The sequence below is a fragment of the Cydia fagiglandana genome, chromosome 22 (assembly GCF_963556715.1).
Source record: "Cydia fagiglandana chromosome 22, ilCydFagi1.1, whole genome shotgun sequence".
In the NCBI taxonomy this organism is placed as follows: Eukaryota; Metazoa; Arthropoda; class Insecta; order Lepidoptera; family Tortricidae; genus Cydia; species Cydia fagiglandana.
The window spans coordinates 7,161,332-7,185,197 of record NC_085953.1 but is presented as its reverse complement, the minus strand read 5'-3'; the positions used below and the strand labels follow the sequence as shown (position 1 = coordinate 7,185,197).

At 36.8% G+C, this 23,866-nt stretch overlaps 1 protein-coding gene and 1 non-coding gene across 2 annotated transcripts in view; both read left to right on the top strand.

Moving 5' to 3' along the window:
- The window catches only part of LOC134675665 (dual specificity tyrosine-phosphorylation-regulated kinase 2), a 267,559-nt gene that overhangs the window by 110,523 nt on the left and 133,170 nt on the right, over positions 1-23,866 (top strand). The window lies entirely within an intron of this gene.
- Positions 7,101-7,211, top strand: LOC134675686 (U6 spliceosomal RNA). The gene has a single exon (XR_010099782.1). It is a non-coding gene; the product is annotated as a U6 spliceosomal RNA (small nuclear RNA).

Here is a 23,866-nt window from a genome sequence, read left to right as displayed (position 1 = left end):
TATCGTATCTTGGTGATGTCTAAAAGATGTATAATAGATGTCTATTTCAAAATCCGAATCGGGCCCTTTGTCTCACGTCTCATAGGTCTTGTTTCGATCAAAATAAATAAATAGTGGACCCGGGTATGTCCTTAAACTACGTCCAAGACCACCGGTGGACGGGCAGCAGCGTCCCTCAAATTCGGTGTACTCGACTGCGATCGCCAACCCGCCTGCCAAGCGTGGCGATTATGGCATTCACCCCCCATAAGGGGGAAACCTATGTTCAGCAGTGGACGTCTTATGGCTGAGATGATGATGATGATGAAATAAATATTAAAGGACTTTATTACACAAATTGACTAAGCCCCACGGTAAGCTCAAGAAGGCTTGTGTTGTGGGTACTCAGACAACGATATATATATTATATAAATACTTAAATACATAGAAAAACAACCATGACTCAGGAAGAAATATCATCACACATAAATGCCCTTACCGGGTTTCGAACCCGGGACCATCGGCTTCATAGGCAGGGTCACTACCCACTAGGCCAGACCGGTCGTCTGGGGTAGTAGGTTAACCGGCGTCGAGAGTGCTGCGACGTAGAGCGACTTAGAGTCAGACCAAGCTATCTCGACAGCAATTTTGACACCACAGACTGAGACAGTTTATACTCGTCACATTTATACTAGCGCTACAATTGTGTTACATATTTATGCGTTTCTTCTTATAGTTCGTTTTTTTTAGCATTAGAAAGAACTTGCAAGAAGGTAAGCGATGTTGACGTCTTTTAAGTGAAAAACGCTTTTTAAAAATCAAAAACTATTACATACTTATGAAAGCATTCATCATGAGAAATGATGAATATAAATGATCGTATTAGATTCATAATTGTTACATATTTGCCGTAACTATTTAATTTTTAAAATGTGTTTTTCAATTAAAAGACACATCAAGATTGTTTACCTTATTTCTAATGCCTAAAAAAACGAACTATAGTGCTCGACATTATTGAAGACTACTGACTGTGTATAATAGGTATTCAGCCAAGTGAATAAAAAATATTTCTAAGGAGTAAGGAAGTTGTTCCCGCCTATTTAATGTTACGACGACGTGCGAAGATCTAATTATCGAGATAACGTTAAGTGGACCTACCAATTTATAATTATGATTTAAATATAATAAAAACTGGTCTTAACGCTGGCAATTTTTTTCTATATTTAAAGATGAATGAGAATAGGCACTTCCTGGCCCCTATTTCACCGACGTGACAGGTGCCACAATTCGACAAGTCTCATTGTTGCTGACGTCACAGGCATCCATGGGCTATGGTTATCGCTTACCATCGGGCGGGCCGTATTCCTGTATGTCCCCATCATTGTATTATTTAAAAAAACTTTATTATATCGGCAAAAAACAGGTATTTCTCTTGTGATGTTTATGATGATAATGATGACAATTGTCACAAGATTTCAAAGAACTTTCGGTAATTATTGACAGCAAATGAGTTCTGTGTCGGAATTTCGTGACAATTGTCGTATTTCTTGTGACGATTGTCATTAGCTTCGCAAAATAAGTACTTATTAACTGGCGATATAGTGGAGTTTTTTTTAAATTAACATGTTGATGGCAAACCACCACACCGCCCGTCTGATGGTAAGCGGTTACCGTAGCCTATGGAGGCCTGTCACGTCAGTAACAGTGATGTCGACAAATGCGACATTTGTCACGTTGGTGAAATAGGGCCCTGGTGGCATTGACATTGCCTGCAATATACGTTTAAAATTTGAAGAATCGATATTTTACCAAACCTGTTAGTGACTGTATTGATGTAATTTTATAGTGCACATTTAATAAAGAGGGAAAATACTTTGTGTAATAGGTAATACCTAACAATAACAATGGTCAGGAGAACAACAGGATAATTGCAATAGAAACTGTGACAAAGAAAAAAATATGTACCCATGAGGGCTTGAGATGAGTGACGCGCAAGTAGAGGTACTACATACAGTGTAAACTCTAGGTATACAGGGTGGAAAGATAAGTCGGGCCCTGGAGGGAAACTACCTTAAATCCTTAAGCTGGCTGATTTTACTTAAAGGAGACATTCCTTTATTTTTAAAAAGAAACAAAACTGCATTCAAAGTTTTATCTTTTTTTATCCAATTTGGCTTGTCTAAAAAAAATCTTAAGTACTAAATATTAGATTTTATGGATACTTTGTACGACAGACTAGTGTAAGACCTAATGTTTCTCGGAGAAATGTTATCATACATTAACTGTATCGACTAGTAGAATAAAATTGCGAGATTTTATTTTTTGTAATTTTTTGTCGATTCCAGTCCCGGACGAGGCAAGCGAGTTTAAAAAAATCTTTGAATGCAGTTTTGTTTCTTTTAAAAAATAAAGGAATGTCTCGTTTAAGTAAAATGAGCCAGCTTAAGGATTTAAGGTAGTTTCCCTCCAGGGCCCGACTTATCTTTCCACCCTGTATAGCGAGCGACATTCAAGGGACCGGACACTTTTTGACGTTATAGAGAGTTTTCATTAAATGGAAAGAAATCGTCTAGACTGGAACATTGGTACCGGTGGACGACCTCGATCTGGCTTGTATGCTCGATATACTCGCACTATAGTTCGTTTTTTTAGCATTAGAAAGAACTTGAAAGAAGGTAAGCGATCTTGACAGGTCTTTTAATTGAAAAACGCTTTTTAAAGATCATGATGAAAGCAGAAGAATATAAATGATCGTATGGTATGTCTCCGTAACTTAACACGTGCAGTAACTCTGGTTGTTAAATGTTGATGTTTGACAAATCGATCACATAACATAATATCGGGACCGGGTGCTTTTTTTTCCTTAAAATTATCGTATTAGATTCATAATTGTTAATTATTTGCGGTAACTTATTATTAAAATGTGTTTTTCAATTAAAAGACACATCAAGATTGTTTACCTAATTTCTAATGCTAAAAAAACGAACTATACACATTACTTACACGTAATAAACGCGATACGGGTAAGTATTAAAAGGAAAAATCCGGGCAAATGCGAATCGGACTCGCGCACGAAGGATTCCGTACCATAAAGCAAAAAAAAAAACGGAAAAAAATGCAAAAAGAAAACGGTCACCCATCCAAGTACTGACCACGCCCGACGTTGCTTAACTTTGTAGCCCAAGAAAGGTACGGTCGGCTAGTATGTCGGAATGGAAATAATTAGTAATAGCTGAACTATTCGGTGTATGGGACAGACAATAAATCTAGTGATTACGTCGACACATAATCCAAATAAATATATTACATTTAGGTATTTAAAAAAAAATTTAAAAATATAAAAAATCACAGAAAATTAGTAAAAAATATTAATAACATTTTTTAAATTAATACTCATAGAGAAATATTTGATTTATAACATTAAGCATGAATCACACAAAAAATAATTATGTATCCTACATTTAAAGTAAGTAACCTACGGTTATTATTAAATTCAGTATATTTCCGTCCTCAAAAATGGTAATAGGCTATTTTTTCTCTAATTATTTCCAAATTATAATAAGTACAAGCGTTGCAATTTAATCGTACACTAAATAATACCGTATGGTGGGTTTTATGGGGTTGTGCTTTAATTTCCTGGTTAAAAATGGTAATAGATCAATATCATATGGGATTTTCGTTATGAGTTCTCGATCGTCGAATACTGTAAAAATCGGCTTGAAATATGATTCATAACACAAAAAACCATCAAAAACGTTATCGTTGCTTTAAAATTGCCGCGCACGAGCCAGCGAGCTAACGCGATTGGTCGTTGCATGGAGCGGGCGGCGGAACGATGAAACTTCCCCCCGCCCCGAGCGCGAATATTTAAAAAAGTATTTAGTATATTTACTATTTACTCGGTCAAGACATATGTACCAGTGAAATTAAAAAATATGGGAGACTAGATTCGAACTACTTATCAGCTTTAATCTGGGCAAGAGTGCTGTAAATAAGAAAGTAAATTTTATATAATTGCAGGCTTTCCGTCTTTGCGTGCGCGTTAAATTTAATACAATAATAGGCCAATTATATTGGGCTATTATACCGAAACACACATAATTTGATAGCAGAAAAAGACGCGAAATTAAAATTTTCTTAGGGATTTCAAATCTTCGCGCCTATAAGTTTAAACCATTTAAGGTTTCAATAGCGGTCATTTAAGTACCACCCCTCACCACTAAAATGTAATTATCAAAAACGACAGTTGCTAATGTTCCCCAAAGTAAGCATTTCTAGTTATTGCTGCAATACAGTGGTACCGGGCACCTTACGACGCAAGGCCGAGCAGGAATCGCAAACCTTAAAATATTTGCACTAATTAATTGAGTTAGGATTTTGTTAGTACTCTTTAATTGAATAGCAAAAAATATAAGTTAAGTATTAGAAATACCGTTTTTACTCGATTTTTAACTAAGTAATTATTGTTAAACTTATTTTTACCGTGTGGTGTCGGTTAAAATTTCACAAAGTAACATCATTTATTTTGGCGACTAGGGCAATAAAAGTCGACACCATAACCAACAAATTAACAAACAACAAAAATTTGCAGTAATATTCCAAAACTCGACTGAACGCAAGCGCACCCGAACATGGAATGACTGACTAAAATGGCGGACCAAGTGTGCCACTCCCCTGACTCAGAGTCCTGTCATAAAACGTAAGGCCGTGGTATTCGTCAGGGGGTAGCTGAGCGGCGAGCGGTGAATGCAGGTAGCAATAAGGTGTTCAGTTAATGTTTTTATAATTTGAAATGACTTCGTTTCCAATGTAGAAATAATCAAACAGACTTTAGAAGCATTTAATATTTTATTTGTGGCCGTATAAATTATGTTTTGTAAATTAACTACAATTGTTCATATTTGTGGATAAAACAATATACATATATATATTTACTATATAATTCATACTAAATTAACATTAAATAAATACATTATTTTTGACATAAAAATACATTGCGCGTATTTAGCTACTTAGCAAGCACTTTGTTTGATTACGATACCTGCAAGCAAGTAGTAAGTCTATGGCTCCATCCTATCCTGTACCACGATATACAAGCGATAACATTTTTGCGACAGTTTTGTATAGATAATGGGTTTGTCGCTAAAAAATTACGATATCGAGATAAAAGTCAGGTCTATGAGGGCTATTGAAACCTTAAATGGTTTTTACATACATGTTTTAAATTTGCCGCGCTTTTTCAAGTCATGCTGATTCACTATAGAATAGTAATCGAATTGGTTCAGATTTAACGTTCAATGCATATATTGCATATAAATAACATAATTTTGGACTAAGTACATACCTACATGACATCAGGCTATGGTTTGGCGCACCGTGTTACGCGCGCGCGCTAATGTGTTACGGCTGTTAAGTGGAGTCCAGACGGGATGATCAAATCGACCGATTTGATCAGAAATGAAATTGGGGTCAATCTCCAAATTAAGCAACAATTAAACAACTGTACCGATATTTGGAACCTCAGAATAATATTGAGAGTAGAGATGCACCGGATAGTGACATTAGTGACCCACTATCCGGCCGAATACCGGATATTAACTTTGCTAGATTTCAGAGTAAACAAATTGGATTTAAGAAACAGTCACGGTCATATTGTACTTACTCGTTTATTATTTCAAAACAATTTAAAAATCCACATCCACTCACTTGCACGCGTAGGTACCTACTCATTTCGAACATAGAAATGAGTCCGCGCCAACGTACACCACGAAACAGGTTAAAACCTGCACAATGCGCACCTAAAAACCGAAATGTAGGTATTGTTCCGCCGGCCGATGGTCAGGCCGAATACCCGGTATCCGACCAAACAACTATCCATTGCATCTCAAATTGAGAGTGGCAACACTGTCGTAGGTCGTATTGCTCCTTTCTAGCATATACGTCCCTCGCTCCTACACTCCCACCACACAGGCAGGTTGCTTTGTCAGTTATTCAAGGCAAATTTTCAAGTCATTGGCTTGCTGTTTTTCCATCTAGAAGGTCGTGAAGCTAAATTACTGGTGAGTTTTTGAATTTGTACCTCAGTTTAGCTGACTATATTGAAATAGTTATTTATTTTACAAGGGGGCAAAGTTATTGTTTAACCGCTCGTGCTAATATTGCGAGTATCAATATTCGAAACATGGAATCTTGAGCGTTGCGAGGGTTTCAAAGCACGAGGGTTAAACAAAATTTGCCCCAATTGAAACACAAAATCTTTCACTACATCAACCTGAAGCAAATATTAAATGTAATATTCAAATACAAATGAATGTTATTAAATATTTATCATCCAAAATCATGATTTAAAAGTCAATTCTACCAGCAAACATAACAAAACAACTCAAAATTTGCATTTGATTACTTTGCCTCACTTGTGATTAAAATGTAAGTTTGCTCTTAGTTTTTGAAGTGCAAAGTAAGCCTTTCCGAGCTGGTGTGGTGAAAAACAGTTTCTAACGGCTTATGCCATGATATGACGTGAAAGTGTTTTCAAAGGCTGCCTGCGTGCACCGTGGCTATGCCAATGAAAATACTGAAGTACATATCTTTAAAAACACATCGAGTTAGTAAAGCGTGCACGTGTTACCATTACATACTACATGAAATCTCTTCTGAGTCTTGTTAGTTTAAATCTTTCTGTGTGTATAATAAGGTTTGAAATTTGAATACTTAAATGGTGAATGGCATACCCTTCAGTTTTCAAGTGATTTGTGTTTTCGAATACGAATGGTACGGCTAGTTAATACGCGTTACGTAGAACCTACGTATTAAGGTAGACTATGATATGGCGAGGAGGTTTCATCTGTCTAAGTATCTATCAGCAATTTGTCTTTTTATCCCGTTCAGGGTTAGTATAATATAGCAGAATGTGACATCCTGCGGATAAAGGTACCTTATGGCGATTGGCGCTTACGCTATTATTAACGCCGCTCCAATATTATTGCAACGCTATGCGGCATAAGCGCCAGCCGCCATAAGGTACCTTTATCGCGGGACGTCACAAATAAACTTTTAGTAATAAAAGTGCTGATAAAAAGAGATACAAGGTAACGAACAAACCTACATCCCATTGTGGGTTAGTACTTCGGCAATTCATAATTCATATACTTAAATTTGACTAGAAACAGAGAGAGATTAGCATGGCTCTGCGCAAGAATGACATACGAAATCGTGAAATATTTCACTCTTTATCTACCTACTTATTTCTTTCCAACTAGATGTTTGATTTTGAATAAAATATTGGTAAAAATGTAGGTAGGTACTTAAATAAATAATTTAGCAGGTACTTACTTACCTATAGCTTAAAAGATTAAGGAAAAGAACTTTTGCATGTAGTTGTTATTTTGGATTTAATTACACTTCACATATATATAATTTTTTATCTAAGTCTTTATTTAACATCTCTAAAAATATGATCAAATTTTTAGGTAGGATATCCACAACGCAGGCTTCGTCAGGTGGTCACAAATGCAAATCATATATATAAAATCGAAAAACCAGAACGGGATAAAAAACGAGGGAAGAAGAGAGATGGCACCTTACAAATTTCTAAAAAAGTTTTTGACACGTTTCACGAATAAGACGCACGTATGATAAGAAAAAGCTGTTCTAATCTATTATCTAAATATGAGAATATAACTAGAGCATAAAAACTATCGCTTTCGATGCGTATTTAACTTACAATAAGCAAAAGAAATTTTCATAACATTCTTCATTTTACGACTATCGGCCATTTTCGGAAACTCTGTTGGTTTCGTTTCGATCTTCAAATAACCAAAATTATGTTTGTTATGTTGGTATGCAGTGATTTCGGCTTTTTTTACTCGAAGTAAAATAAAAAGTGCTGTCAATGTCAACCTTCGTAGCCACCATACGAATGACTTCTGTCATATTACTAATAATTTACATTTCGTTGTTTTAAATTTCTTTTCGAGTTATATTATTCAGATGACTTTTATGGCTTCGGCAACCATTGCCATTCGTCCGGGGAACGGGCTGCCGAGAAAGCCCAAAAATAAAAAGTTGATACGTTAATATGAAGTCCATCAGTTCAAGGGATGACTTTAGAGATATAATCAATTCGGGAATTGTTTTCTCGCGTAATAAGATACGACTCGACCAGGTAAGATTTTTCTTCTTGCTGAAAGTCACCATCAGATATATCGGAGCGGATGAGGTATTCACAAATATCTGAACCATGTAAATTATGTATAATGTAATCAAAGTGTATGTTCAGATATTTTTGAGCGACCTTGGTGGCTACGATATATATCTAATGGCGACTACACATTCATAAAGCAAATGTACAGTCAGTATGAAATAGATAGTGACGGCTAAAGTAGCCAAATATATCGTAATATAACTTTGTTGCCATAGAAATAATAAAAATGTGTTCCGATATATTTGGCGATATATTTGGGTATTGGAGAGACCAAAGCGGCTGAGCTTCCGTGGCTCGGACACAAAGAGAATGGGAGAGGATCGTGCCGAGAGCGTACTTGGGACAACGAAGTGGGAGACAGCCGATGGACGTCCTAGGTACCGCTGAAACGACGTAGTTGCTCTAGACCTGCCCAACCTCCGCCATGCTGACTGGCGAGAGCTATCGCAAGACCGAGAAACATGGCGTGATCTGGAGTCGGAGGCCAGGACTCACTTTGGGTCGTTGCATCACCGTAGCCGTAGTAAGTAATGTTAATATCCAGAAAGGGAAATGGGGACTACGTTTGTATGAAAAGGCGATTATCGATTTATGGGCGGTGATCGTCCATATTATTCTTAAGGCGGAAATTAATCTAATGAACGTTTTGGAACTAGGCTTATAAAAATAAAGAATAATTTTATGTTGAAACAAGTTGTTATAAATGTGACGTCCCACAGGTAAACGTACCTTATGGTGGTTGGCGCTTACGCTATTATTCGTTAATAATAGCATCGCTCCAATATTATTGCGGCGCTATGCGACGTAATCGGCAGCCGCCATAAAGTACCTTTTGCCGTGGAACGTCACAAATACCTACGTAGATGAAAAGATACAATCTTGCCTTTTATTCATCAAATCACATCATTTTTTGAGAAATTTGCGAATTAAGTTATCCAAGTAACGACTACAATTAAATAAGAAATGGGATATCACAGTTATAAACCCTGGCAAGGTTGCATATATATCCAACCCTGTCTGACTGTGTTATTAATTATTATGTACATAGTAATGTCGGCAGTTAAATAAACATAAGATAAACTCTATATTTCATTTACGCGAGCGGAGCCGCGGGCCCGTCTAGTGTATAGATATGTGTATATTATATATTTCGTCGTCTAGTACCCACAACACAAGCCTTATTGAGCTTACTGTGGGACTAGGTCAATCTGTGTAAAATTGTCCTATAGTATTTATTTATTTATTTAATGGCATATATACCTATGTTAATTATACAAAATGTACCTATCAAATTGTATACTTTACTAAATATCTCTCTCCTCATTGGTGTTACAATAAAGGGTGTACTACATTTATAATATAATTATATTACATACACATAATAAGTATATCATAGGATATGTATAATCACATTGGTTTGGCGTCTTCCCACCACCAGGCGATAACAAACATGCTTCAATATTATTCTTAGGTTCCGAATATCGGTACAGCTGTTTAATGACAGCGTTTACACAAAAATAAAACGCTAATTAAATAACTTACCATATTCGGAACTACAGATGCAACGGATAGTTGTTTGGCCGCATACAGAATACCGGATATATATACGGCCGGACCATAGGCCGAATATTCGGTATTCGGGCGCCGAATATTCGGCCGGCGGAAATATACCTACATTCCGATTTTTCAGGTGAGCATTGTGGAAGTTTTGCCCTGTTTCGTAATGAACTTTTGCACGAACTCATATAGGTCTATCACTACGAAATTAGTGCGCGAGCTAGTGAATGGAACGTTCAAATTGTTTTAAAATAATAATCGAGTACGATTATATTCCGATATCAAGCATAGTTACTATCCGGTATCCGGCCGGATATTAAAATAAGGGCGAGATAGGATACCGGATAATAACCGAATATCCGGTGCATCTCTATTCGGAACCTAAAGTTTTAATCCTGCATGGTGCACATATGTATAATTTTGAGACAATGACTTGAAAATTTATCTTGTATAACTGACAAAGCAACCTGCCTGTGTGGTAGGAGTGTGGGGGAGAGAGGGACGTATATGCTAGAAAAAGACAATACGACCTAGGGGCTGTCCATAAATGACGTCATCTATTTTTGACGATTTTTGCCCCCTGCCCCAAATTTGAAATGACGTAATTTATGAATAGCCTCCTGTGACAGTGTTGCCACTCTCAATATTGTTCTTAGGTTCCGAATATGGTAAGTTATGTAATTAGCGTTTTATTTTTGTGTAAAACGTTGTCATTTTAAAGCCGTACTTTTGGCCTTATTACAAAGGAATAAGGTGCAAAAGTGTAAACATATCTTTGGCGTCGACTATTATTATACTATGTTATACTTATTAAGCCTCCTCCACACTCGTGCGCGAATCGCGGCGTGAAGCCGCGAACGCGAGTGTGGCGTCGATTTTCGCAGACAGCGAGAGGGGGCTTTCTGAAACTTAGGAACGTAAACTAGTTATGAATAGAAAGAGCACGAAATAGTCAATATAATACGTTTGTTGAAAAAAAAAGTCTACAGACGCTTAGGCGCGAAAGGTTATTGTCTCATAGAAAATTTGAATTTCGCGCCTTTTTCTACTGACAAAGTTGTTGGATAAACTTTAATATAAAATTAAAGAGTGGGCCTACACACTTCGCTGTGACAGAATGTGAAAGTGTCACCAAAACTGTCAAATGACTACGATAATAAGTATTCCTTTTATAATGCCACTCCACACTATGCCATTCTGAAATTAAATAAGAACGATAGTCATGCGAAATTTTTATTTTTGTAGTGGGTCATAACGTTGACGACTGACGTGTATAATTTGAACATCAACCAATATTAAAATAATGTTGGAAATTATATCAGTTATTTTTAATTAGCTATCATTCACGCGCGCGTTCATTTCGCTCAGACTTGGCCGCACAAATATTTGGTGCGAGCGGGACGCCCGAGCACGTTCGAATTGGCCTGTCACTTGTAGCAACTTGTAGTTAAGTACATACTTACCTACATACTATCCACGCGTCCTTGGCACGAACTCCCGCCACCGCCCGCATTGAAACTGTACCCGCGCGCCGCAAGGAAATGTAATCCTTAGCATTAGCGCACAGAGTTCGAATTTGGTAGTTTCATTTAGCGAATTTGTTAAATTGCTCTTATTTATTACATTGACCATGTTTTAGTGTGATTATGTATTGAATATCACTTTGAACGTTATCAGAACAAAGTCTGCTAGAAATTATATCTATAACCATTTTTTCTAGCACGTTTAAGGCGTAAATATATATACAAGTGATACAAATAATATTGATGTTGGATTCTCGGATAAATAGCTTAATGAAGTAGTTTTATGGTAATTCAATCAAAGACTTAATTATAACTTTTTTTTTATATCAAGTTACGACGTATATCCGTGAGGTCCCGCAATTTATTGAATTAGTTATTTTTCGTGTAAATATTTTGACCGATTCCATTGTCGACTCATTATATATATTATTTTCGTCACGTTTACGAACTAAAAATACTATTACTATTTTTAACAAACAAGAACGGCTCTTTTTTAAAACTATTTTTTTTTACCTACTTCCGGAGGGAAAGTTGGTTGGATTCGAAAATAAAGTATCTTAAAATGATCTAAAGAACAGGAATAAAAAAAAAATTGCCTATTACTAATTAATGTTTAACGTAAGCGTATCTTTCCTGGAGAATTGGTCAAAAATCACGTTTGCTTTTGGGAGCCCCACTTAAATCTTTATTTTATTCTGTTTTTAGTATTTGTTGTAATAGCAGCAACAGAAATACATCATCTGTGAAAATTTCAACTGTCTAGCTATCACGGTTCGTGAGATACAGCCTGGTGACAGACAGACGGACAGACGGACGGACGGACAGCGAAGTCTTAGTAATAGGGTCCCGTTGGGTACGGAACCCTAAAAATACTGCTTAAGTTTAACGGCAAGTGTTGTATTTTTGGCTGCGGTCTTAAATAAACCCAAAGGTATATACAGGGCGTTTTTTGAACAACTAGCCATATTGTGCGAGGTGATTAGGTAGGCCATACTGAACAACTTGTTCTATGGGACCAACTCGAAATTGTTTTTTGGCCGTTTCATACATTTTGGTCGAGTGGATGTCGACGTTTTCTATGGGAAGGCCAAATATTTTTTGGGAACGGGGTTGGTCCCATAGAAAAAGTTGTTATGACTATGACCTACCTAATAATCACCTTGCACAATATGGGTAGTTGTTCAAAAAACGCCCTGTATTAAAGTTCGAATAGTTACAGCCGAATTTATCAAGCTATTATATCAGCGTTTGACGTCTAGACTAGGACGATCGTTGGCACCAGTGGACGACCCCATTTTGGATACTATCATATGCTCTAGAGATATCGTACAAAGTACCTATGGTCATAAACGGAATAATTTTATAACCCAAGAACCATTTCAGAGACGAACATACTCAGTGATGGTTGCAGATAGTATTCTGTGATAAAAAATACGGACAAATCATATAAGGCTCCATATTCCGAGTTTATGGAACAATATCGAGCCATCTCGTCTAGACCGGGACATTGTTGGCATCGGTCGACTCTGGCTTGAACACTGCGCTCGAGACATCTGGGAAAAAGTATCGATAGAAGGAAAGGCCCTAATCCTAATAGTTTTTTTATATCTCGACTTTGAACAAGACTAGTTGTATATTTCTTGCGATAATTTTGTCTAGACAACATGGTGTGCTTAGGAAATATCTTCGAGCGAAACACAATGCGATATAAACTTTAAGCTTTAGTTCTGGCCGCACAAGATGGGATGTTGTCGAATGACATCCTAATTTGTTCGTGTCGCTTTTTAAGTGCATCGACCTATTCAAAACCAGTATAAGTTTGACATCGAAAATAGTAACAATCGTAATCGAAGATCACATTTATCCTGATTCACTTGACGCCATACATTCGGTAAAAAAAAAACACCCAGGCGGTTTTCCTACAAGGTTCAGTGGCCGATGAGGCATACCTGTCAAATTGTCTAAATGACTTATGTAACTCCAAATACAGTGGTGAACGAAACCTTTTGGAGCGTCACAGCCAGTCATAACTAATGGTGTGTACATAGGAACGCGAGATATGTAGGTACTGACAATTAAGATAAGCTAATTTGCTTTGGAATACTATACTGCGACATGGGAGGTAAACTTGGCAGCTACCGTTCTGAAAGAATTATTGCTTCATAGTCCTTGTAATAGTAACAAAATAATGCATATTGTGGTCGATTCTTAGTTGCTACACTATTTGAAGAATAAATAAAATAAAACGTTAAACTTGATAATCTGGTTCCAAGGACCACATTATGCATCAAGGACGTTCCATAGTTACACCTCTGTTATGTTATAAGAATGATGAAGTACGTTTTGACCTTCAAATCAAGAGTGAACAGGCACCTTCTGGGCGAGCTCGCTCCATCGTAGGCCACGTCTACGCCTCGGCTAGTCTGTGGCCATGAGTAAGCCCATTCATAATAATAAAAAAAAAGAGCTTTAAACGAACGAACGTTTCCTTCCAAGATTGGTATTATGAATAACTTGGTAAAGCTAATTTTATTGTTAATATCAAACTAAAATCGATTCCGATTCAAATATTGCAAGGCCAGTTTTATTTACTTCATTCGAAATATTCAATGAGAATTGATACAATGAAGCTTAATACCTATATCTATGTAAGTACCTAAAATAATGCAGAGAGGGATTAACCTCAAAACCACTAAAAGAAATGTGCATTAAATTCTTGATGACTTCATTATGGGTAAACCAAGGTAAATATGTAAGACGGAGGTATTATTCCAGATATCAATTTGTATGAATAAACTACCTACTCCTATTATTGTTGTACAGTCAACTGTATAAATGTGCACAAATCATCCCAAAAATATGCCCCATAGCTCTTATGGCAGCGAATTAAGAACTATGGGACATATTTTTGAATAAGTTTGCTACACCCATATTTTTACAGTTGACTGTACCTATGTATAGTTATCGCAGAGGTCTTTGTTCGGTTACACGTCTTAATCGTTCCAATAACTGGTCTTTGTCTAGTTTTTGTGGTCTGCCTAAATAGGTGCCTAGGTGCCTACGTTTTCCTGGGTCGATGAACTTCCAAATTGCTAATACAGGTACCATGGTACATGATTTAGTATTATTAATTTATCACCAGCTTACGAGTTACAAGTTGATAATTTATTGTTATCATGGGGTTCATCAATAAGAAGTGTACGTGGTTTAAAAACATCGGCGACACGTATGTGACACCTGTATATTGGCGAACATGGGTAATTTACTATCAGGCGGTCCGTATGGTTTGCCAAAAAAATATATTCATCGTGCCCTCACAGTACCTGACAAATTTTATTCACCCATTTCCTGAAAATATATCGAGTTAATAATGTTATATCTTATCCAACGTAGCTGTAGTTTTTCAAAATTTTCAACGTAGGGAAACATAAAAAGTATCTCAAATTCATTCTTGAAATATTTAGTTTTAAAGCACCTAGTTTGGCAGGGAGTGTTAAAATTGTAGTAAGATATTTAAATATATTTCGTAGTTTCTCATTCGCATTTAAATACGCGTGAATCGGAACTAAATAATCTCAGACAATCGACCATCATGCACCCAAGTAAAACTTTCCAATAACGTCCGCACTAGAAAGCGATAACAACTCCAATGTTGATTCGAATCGAATCGCAACAGATCGAATGATGAAACGTGTGATGTGGGACCGATTATGTTCTTGTAAGATTGTTATCTTACATTATAAAACGTGATATAACAAACGGTCACGACCACAATGTAATATGGCCGTTATTCTGCAGTGACAATTATACTTGACGTTTGTTACGTGTAGGATAATAATGTGAAGAAATTATGATGTTGCTCTTAAATACGTTCCTGCATAATAATAATCTAATATATGGTCGCCATATAAGCGTCGTTTAATTTGAAAATAGCTAAATGTAGTTAAACTATGTTTGTTATGACTATTATATGCTACATTATTAGTTTCAATCGATTTGAAACTGTTGTGAGACATACTAACATTGAATAATTAGTTTGTTAGTGGTTGAGAAAGGAGACCTAGGCTCTCCGAAACATGTCGCGCGTGTGACTAAAAACGAGTCTAAAACATAAAATTATACAAAGTTCAACATTATTAGGTTGTTGGAAACTGATACGCTACACTTTGTATTAGTTCCTAATGATACAAATAAAATGAAAACCTAATCGATATTGGAATTGAAACTCTAGTATTTATTACAAATTAACACATCTCAATCACATCTCCACTTCACTTCCTCAAAAACATCATCAATCCTTCTTAACTAGACCTCATTAAAGTCATTTCAAATCATCATATATCCGACCGCACTCGATTTATAAGCCACGTTCTAGTTCATAATCAAATATGTCTGACCATGATCTTGTTTTTTGTTGCAGGTAATTGACCTTATTTTTTGCCCGAGTATTGGGAACACGTAAGTACACCCATTACTTATGTACAATCGTCTACGGTGACTGTCCGTGTTAAGGCGCTTAATATTTGACACGATTTTTGCTGTCAATGTCATGGCCGCGATTTTGGATTTATAATGTCTGTTTTGTACATTTCGATCCTCCTATAAGCCTAAGACCCCCCAGACTAATTTTTGCAGTTTTGAATTTGGAACCTTCTTTTAATTTCTTCCATTATAGTTCAAAATTGGAACTCAGGACTTCGGAGGGTATTTAGATTATCTTGTCGTTTTATCCTAGTTGCATCGTCAGCTTCTGCGTCGGATCTTGGGAATTTCGGTTTCTGCTACAACATGACATCCTGACAAAATTCCACCACCTCCTCAGTCTGATTTAGTGCACTTTAGACTAGTTATAAATTGTCTCCGTGTCACGAAATAGTTTGCAAATGTACTTATGTATACTATACGAGTACAAGCAAGGATGCAAGTTTTTGTAAAATATATCAGCGCCCCTAGAGATCGATTTATTACAGTGATTAATGCGGGTACAATATCAACAAGCAGGAAAACAGTATTTCACCTCTCGCATTTTATTTCGATCGACTGTACTTTGCTAGGACAAATAGGGACCTTATTGTTGATCGTTAAGATTTATCGGTGAACGGCCCTCTAGAGTTTTTACACGGCACGACCGAAGTTTTTGTACCGAGTAAGATTTTTATTGAGTTAATAGTATGTATTGGAAGGCCGACAGATTGATAGCTATAAAATAATATTGCCTTCGAATACTCGTTCGTTACATTGTAACAGCCGTGGTCAAATTTGTAAATGATTGTTTTGGTCATGACCCGGCCGGGAAATTGGATGTGAACCTAATATAGTTATAAAATGCAGTCAGGCCATATTCAGATTTCCTCCCGATCGATAGGATTCCGCTGGAATATCCGGTTAATGAAAAAAAAATCTTCCAATGTCAGTGTTAAATATTCACTTAGCCTATTGACTCTCTGTAGTCAAACGGAAACGTAATTTTAGTTAATTTTTAAATTCTCATAAAAGCTTCATCATAAGAACAAGTGATTTCTTATTGATTAAGTCCAAATCATTAAGTATCTTCGACTGAGCCTCAAGGATTGGTTGTTAAGGTAGACATAATTCAGGATATTTTCTTCTAGTTATATTTCCTTGCTTGAATTACTATGGGGTAACATTCCCGATCATTTCCCACACAAATAGTGAAAACTAGCTTGATGGGTGCAATGTAGGTATTGCCGTAATTTATTTCGCTTAATATTTTGTAAACTCCCGCTTGAATCGTCACGCGGATTGTTGAGATAGTGGTTATTGCAATGCCCTCGCGGTAAACCCGGGTATTGTTTACATTTGGGATCATTTCGCCGTGGGATATTGTGATACGAGCATTCACGGATACGATATTTATTAGTTATTACGTCATTAGTTTTTACTCGATCCTTCCGGTATTATTTATTTATTAGCATATGTCTGATTTAAAACTCGTTTTGAACATGTATCAAAACATATTTATAGCCGCGCATATTTACCATCTCTAATTTATTTCCGACGTTTCGACGCAAGTTTCCCAGGTCGTTGTCGCGGGTAAATGATGTCCCAGCAAAAAGTCAAAACAAAGATTTTGTAACTAACTACCCGATGAAAAATCTATGAAAAAGTTTGGTATACTTAGACATTACATCTTCAAACGTGTGGTGGATACACATACATATGTTACCACACAAAAACAGCAACGAAGTTGATTTTTCGTGCTTACCATTCTCACCAATCTCAGTGCCCAAGTCGTAATCTCAAAATGTAGGTAGTAGTATAACACTTTAAACTCTCGCGTTTTGTACACATATTCAATTACACAAACGGGTCTACCGCGATATAATTTCATTGTTTTTACCTTTAATTCTGACATTTCAGCTGAGTTGCAGTTGAGTTGTCTTTCCGTGACCACAGCTGGTGCAACTCAGCTGAAACGTCGGAATTAAAGGTAAAAACAATGAAATTATATCGCGGTAGACCCGTTGGTGTAATTGAATATGTGTACTAGTATTTGAAAGTACGAGTACGAACATTTTAGTTCGAAGATCTAGTGGCTGAACCTAACATCATGGGAGATTAAAGCTCACAGACTCCGTTGGTTGGGCCACCTTGGGAGAATGGATGACGATCGGAACGTGAAAAGAGCATACCAGGGCTATAACCGCGAAAATAGAAGTTCGCGAATTGCGGGAATTTTTCTCTGTCACTCTAATTACGCCTTCACTGCAGTGAAGGAGAAAGATCCCCGCAATTTGCGAATTTCGGTTTTCACGGTAGCCCCTCTGGGCCGTCCCGTCCTATCGGACACCCCAGGTATCGCTGGTGCGACATGGAGGCGGATCTGCGTGAACATCGAGTCAACAATTGGCGAGAGGTTGCACAGGACCGGGAAAAGTGGCGCTGTCTTGTGTCGGAGGCCAAGTCAACCAACGGATCGCTAAGCCAACGGAGTAAGTAACATTTTAGTTTCCAGTTTCATATTCGAGTATTCGGTTGTCGGCTGATGGTCTTGCGCAACGCATAGAAAGTCGTTCACGGTGTCCGAGCACTATTGTTATGCCGATTTTGCCAGACGGGTCGGACCGGTGACGGGCCGTGGTTAAGCATGCTTAAGAATTAGATTAATGCCTGATTATGTGACGCCAGTCAATTGCCACATCGTTAGTTGTTTAACAAAAGAAAATCCTAAATAATAGTTCCCAAAACAATAGCTGGGGCTATCAATAGCCATACATACTCTTGTCTATGTAATTACTTACGAGTAGTTCAACACAGTACATTATTGCTTTAATAATTTACTGTTAGGGCTGCGTAGTCAATATAGCATACGGTTTGATCATGTCCTACTGAACTACCTCTATAAGATAGCCTAGTGTGGGGCCGCAGGATAATGACAAATGTTAATAAGGTTGTTTTGTTTCTATCCACTTGACCGTCCGTCGATAGTATAGTATCCGAAAAAAATATGCTCTTAACCGTCCGCCGAACCTTACTATCCAAAGGGGTGGAAGAAAGATTTGATTTCAGAGCCATTTAACGGAATATTTCGGCATTATTTACTAATTCTGTTGATGCGACAACGTAGCCTAACTAAATAGTTAGCTCTAAAAAAATTTAGATGGCAGTGTAGTTATAATACGAAAATCACCATACACAAAATCACATAAACAACTTATAAAAAGCGGGATATTTAGGTTTCGCGCCATTTTCGCACTATATCCAGGTATGTAATACGTAATTGCACATATTAAAGTTGTTTTCCATTCACATTTGGGATTTTAACCAAAACGTACTATTTGCTCTTGCTCTTGTCACTCTTGCCAAAATCAGCTGTTTCGTGACCGCCATCTTGTAAAATAGCAGATAATAAACAGATAAAGAAGGGTCCTCGGCTCCGTAACTTTCCGAGGATTTAATAAAGAGATGATCAACTGTTTAGCGCTAAAAAGTGTTTATGAATCACGTTTTGTGACATCCGGTTATCAGCAACTGATGATCAATGCTCTAACTGTTTATGAATACGGCTGTAATGTTTATTATACCCATTATATTATAACTATAATTTAATTTACTATTATTTACCGACCTACTTATTCATATCGCATAAATTTATTATAATTGCAAATGCTTGGAAGACATCAATCATTACTTTAGCTATTCATCATATCATGTAAATTGATTTGATTTTGGAACGACCAGCAGTTACAATAAATTAGCCAACCAACCAAAACCATATGAAAGCTGGTGAATTTTATTTTATAGCCTATATTGTGTCCCACTGCTGGGCAAAGGCCTCCCCTGTCTTTCGCCACTCGACACGTCAATGGAAATTTATATTTTAGGTTATGTTATGTAGAAGTTTTTCTATTTACAACTCTATGATACGAGCCTATTAGTAACATACATGTAATAAAATTTGAAATATGTATATTTATGACTTATATTTTATAAAGTTTTACATACAATTTAAACTTTGAATGAATGAATGTGGAGGGAAGTACGAGGAAAGGAAAACCGAGGAAAAGGTGGATGGACTGTGTGAGAGATGATGCATGCAAGTGAATGATGAAAGAGCGGGCGACAGAGAGGTGTGGAAGAGAAAGACATGCTGCGCCGACCCTAAGTGAATGGGACAAGGGCAAGAGAATGATGATGATACAATTTAAACTTTTCTTGTATTTTTATTAATTAAGGGGACCGGTAGATAGATGATAATCAGTGTAATTTAAAATAATGGAGCCAATAGCGAGATCCATCTCGGTCGCGGCAACGTGCCGACTGAGAATGAATTTAGAATAATGGTGGTAAAAGTCGATAAATTAATATCGATACTACACTAGTAAGCCGCCGCGTACCTACTTGTTCAAATTGTGTTTTAAATTCATATAGAATTTTAAATACTATATCGAATTGTAAAAAGTACAATTACCGTGTTCCTTCGTTTCAAGGGAGCAATTATCATAATTAAACATGTCATTCCTAGTTAATAAACTTCAAAAAGATATTTGACGACCGGAGTGGCCTAGTCGGTTATGACCCTGCATATGAAGCTGAGGGTCCTGGGTTCGAATCCCGGTAAGGGCATTTGTTTGTGTCATGAGCACAGATATTTGTTCTTGAGTCATGGGTGTTTTCTATGTATTTAAGTACATATTTGTGTATTACATATGTCGTCTGATTTCCCACAACACTAGCCTTCTTGAGCTTAGCTAATTTGTGTTGGAAGGTTGCTATTAGATTAGATACTTACACGTAATAAATAGCTGTCATTTATTTAAACGTTAAGTACGTTTCTTAAGTTATCAAAAATTGACATAAAACACGACGAATGAAACGAATGTTGAGGCGAATGGAATTAGTATAATTTATTACCTAATTCTTACTTATCCGAGTCCTCACGGTTTCCGCTCATAAATAGTTCACTTACACTTTCCTCCTGCCTAGTGCTCCGAGCGACGCGGACCCACGAGGTGTTCAAGTGACAGACAGACATACACGACAGTATCGATACATCATCGAGCACTGCGCATCACTGCAGCCGCCCACACCGCGTCCGCGCGGTTACCGCTTATAAATAGTTCACGCGTTACACTGGCCTACTGCCTAGTGCTCCGAGCGACGCGCGCCCGCACGCGCGTGCCATACAAATGAATAAATGCTAGAGATAACGAAGTTATGGACTTAGAGATAGTCCAAAAGGGCAGATTTAGACGCCGCGCGAACTTGCATACGATTTTAGTTTCATTGCGGACCATTGAGGTTAAGTACATCGACTTAGAGTTAGTGCCAACAAACTGTCTGTCACCGTTTTAAGATTTCGCAAAATTTTATTGAATGGAAAGTTTATAGTTCACTGCTGAACGGCGTTGGTCAGTCCGCTATATGTGGCTGGTACAACTGGTCCTTATCACGGAGTTTTTTTCAAGTTCTTGAATTTTAACTTTCAAATTTCTTAACTAGATTCTGTACAGACGCCAGTCTTTTTAGGATCTAATTTCTGAACTCGCATTCGCACTGAAGGATTATAAAGACTCATGTTGTCACCAACTACTAACATATCTACCTTACCTTAAGTTTAATCAAATCCGTAGGCCGTAACGAAACCACGATACGTCACTTTCAATGTGACACACGCTGCATCAAATTTCGCTGTAGGAGCATTCCATGAAATTGTCTACCATTTGTCCCGTACAAACGCGATTTTCTGAAGATTTGCAAGTACAAGAGTTTCCTTTTCTATGACAAATGGTCAAAATTATGCGCAGAAAAATAATTGGCTACTTTAAATGCCGAAAAAAAAGTCACAACACAGGAAATAAAATGCGTTTGTACGGGACAGCCCGTGGAATGCTCCTGTAGCCGATCTCTATTGAGATTTTCAGGCACATACATCGTTAAGCGTGTTTGCCAAATATATTTCGTAGGAGCGAGCATTTCGTGTTTACGAAGGCGGGTGATTACGAACATTAAATTAACTAGGAGTATTTATGAATTCGAATTGTCTATTTCGCAAGTGAAATTTACATGGTTAATACAGTATTTATTTGCTGCTCTTATAGGTACAGATTCCGTCAGAAAAAAACTATGAACTGTTAAATAAAAGATGATAAAACAAATGTAGTGTTTCGGCTTTGAAACTACTTACTCTTATTTCTTCTTATGTAAGGTTAACGAAATATAAAGTGAGCCGATCTCTCGAACAAGTTTAAATAAGTTCGGCTCACTTTATATTTCGTCAACTTTACATATTATCGATACAAAATCGATAAAGTAATCGTTTGCTACCGCAACACTAGTAGAATAAGTATTGAAAAATTATGCATGTAAACTTGTAAAGCCATTATGTTTTAACCTTCTGAGACCCAGAAGGACATGTTTTCTTTTTGAAATTGGAACCCTTACTTACACAATAAAAGTTCAAAATAGATTTTGCCATATGGACAAAAAATTGTACGCAGCGACTTAGGAGGTTAAAAGATATAGTGCTTCAAAAGCGAGTAGCGACTATCAAGTCGGTAACGTTTCTTTAGTGCTGCATATGGTTACGTTACGACCTCTCTTAGTTCGTCGGCTTCTTAAATAACCAAACTTAAACTTGGCTCAATATAAATCATCTTATTACAATAAAGGACTTTTTAAATCGGCTTAATGTCCAGCAATTACACGAACAATTACATTATTTACCCGAAAGTCAAGGCAATCGCCTTGACATTTCGCTGAGAGTAATTAACGCTTTCCAATTGTGTTTCCAGGCCGGTGTATTTATTATTTCAAACCTTATTAAGATAGCTGATTAATTAACCAATATTGACTTGTGAAATGTGAATTTAACTGATATAATGACAATTGTCGGCACGAAATCAATTGACAAGAACTTTTCATCAGGGTTTAATTGAAATCATTCGTATATTACGTAACGTTGTCTGACTGTAATATTAACTATTATTAAAACAAACTACAAAGTTTTCATAGTTAATAAACGCCGGTTAAACTCGTATTTTATGCTGAAATATTTTCATCGTTATCGGTTTTTATTCCCACTCTAACAAACTGACCTACATAAGTTCGGTTTGAATTCGAAACTATTTCTCCGATAAGAGTTACATCGATAGGCTTTTGATTTTTTTAATCAAATTATTAGCAATGGGATCACAAAGTACCATGCGATTTTTTTTGCTCACATGTATATTACACTTTAAAAAAAAACAGTATATATTCGTCCCACTGCTGGGCAAAGGCAAAGGTGTTCCGTCAATTTTTTTTTTAAGATTAACTATAGTTCAAAGTTCAATTACTGCAATAAATATAAAATAAGACCTATGTAGGAGTACATTACGACACCAAGTAGGTGTGATAGATCGCGCCTTATTATTGCGAAATTAATGTCCCGAACAATATCGTTTGTCGGCGTCTGGTCTAACCACGTGCCAAAGTCTAGACTATCGATAACGGGTCGTTATGGAGTTACCACACTAGTTGTAAACGCAGCGGCAGCAGCGACACGGACAAAACCAACTGCGCACTTAGACAAGATTAAAATCGTGCATCGATAAACGCCAAACGAATAGAAATAATCTATCAGGGTGACAGATTGCTAAGAAAAGTCATGTATTATTTAGGTAAGTATCTATTGGTGTTTTCTACCAACGATTGTCAACAATTCTCAACTCTACCGTGCATGCAGGTAATTTAGTGAGGATGTTAAGTGCAACAACCTTTTTTTGTTTGATTAAAGCATGAAACTTGGCACAGCAGTTCCTTATATCAAAATAAGCCGATTTAGATCGGTAGCCCGAAGGACCCCCCCCCCTCTGGGGCCAGGGAGGGGGGGTCAAAGAACCGCTCCACCCGGCTTCATTCTAAAAAATCTAACAGGCCCCGTTTAGCTAATAGGTCATATTTGGTATCAATTTCGGATAAATCAATAACGTAGAATTCATTTCTGTTATTAAAAAATTGCAATTTGTCGAACAAAATTAAAAAAAATTAAAAATAATCCAATTTTTCAAGTGTAATTTTTATGTTTTATTTGGTGTCAAAATTAAACTGCCTGGTTTTTCTACATATAAAAAATATGAAAATAAAGCCTATTTAATGCAGA